We start from the raw sequence: 1,443 nt of genomic DNA, 5'->3' as shown, positions 1-1,443 counted from the left end.
TGAGATAGTTGAAGTACAGCGGGTCCATCTCATGTGGGAGACAATATATATTTATAGATGCACTGCAGTATGAGAATCTGGTTAGAGAATACCTTTTAGTGCATTTCAGCGAAGCTTGCAAAAACATGTAATTCGGATAATAGGTGCGTGAAAGGTGCTTTTGTTTGTATTGCTCAGAGCCACTGACAAGAGGCAGCTGTGTACATTACTGCCTGTAGCGGTAGGCTGTGGGCTGACTCTGTCCCAGGTGCTGAAAGACTCACGTCAAGACATTCAAAGAGCTTAGAGACAACCTTTCTCTCTCTTTCTCTGTCTCATCAATCAATCAGTCAATCAATCAGTCAATCAATCAATCCATCCATCATCAATCAAGTCAGCACATCTATCTATCTATCTATCTATCTATATATCTATCTATCTACTTCTTAACTCAGTCTCTTATCCTCTATTCTGCACTTTCTCTTGTGAATCTTTGGCATGTGTAGCTGTGTGTCAGTCTCTCGAAGGCAAAATCAGAATTAGAAGTGCTGAACATAGCGCATGACAAGGTACGGTCATCTCAGAATCCCCTTTTTGTAAAGGTAAGTGAATTTGGGGAAGTTTCCTGCCAGAATCTGCCAGCTATACACCCAGCTGCTCGGAGAGAACCTTTTGGGGGAACTGAATACGTGTTTGCATGTCCTGACCTGTTTAATGAAGCTATATTTTAATGGCATATTCAACTCTGAAAAAAGACGTTCACTACGGGTGCTAGCAAAAAAAAAAAATGAAACAAAAAACAAATGAATAAATAAAACAGAAAAAATGAAGAGAGAAAAATAAACCAACACTTGACCCGTTTGACGCTCTTCAGTTAATTAAGTCCTATTTTGTTGAATAATGAACCAATTAACACTCCTACTAAATTCCCATTCTTCAACACCCCTTGGATTGAGAAATACGTTTCCTTATCTTTTGAGTGTAATCATGTTTCCTGAATTCCCATAATTGGTTCTTTCTTCCACGCGTGTGCGTCTCGTGGAGTGAGGCCTGTCTCCATGCGGGCATTATCATGGCTTCCGTCTTGATTCATAACCTTATCTCCGTGAGTAGTTCAGTGGTCATAGACTGCGGAAACATCGTCAGTCAGTTAAAGACAACAACCTCCTCTTTCTTCAGACTGTTCACGTGGCATGGGCGCGAGCAGAACGCTGGTGAAACAGTACACTAAAGCGGCCATTTTGTCTTTAACTTTAACCTGATTTTGCTTCGGCTCTTATGTATGTTTCCCTTGCAGATATTCAGATGAGCTGCACATTTCTTATCTTTAATCCCAATCCAAGTTCTCCGTCTCTGCATCGCCACCCTCTGAAGCACTCGGGAGACATTTGACCAGGTGCCAAATATAAAATCAAAGTTACGCAGTCACCCAGTCAGGCTTGAGTCTGTTAGCTATTCGGCTTG

Source organism: Lampris incognitus, chromosome 8 (assembly GCF_029633865.1).
Source record: "Lampris incognitus isolate fLamInc1 chromosome 8, fLamInc1.hap2, whole genome shotgun sequence".
NCBI classification, from domain to species: domain Eukaryota; kingdom Metazoa; phylum Chordata; class Actinopteri; order Lampriformes; family Lampridae; genus Lampris; species Lampris incognitus.
This window is presented reverse-complemented; position numbering follows the sequence as displayed.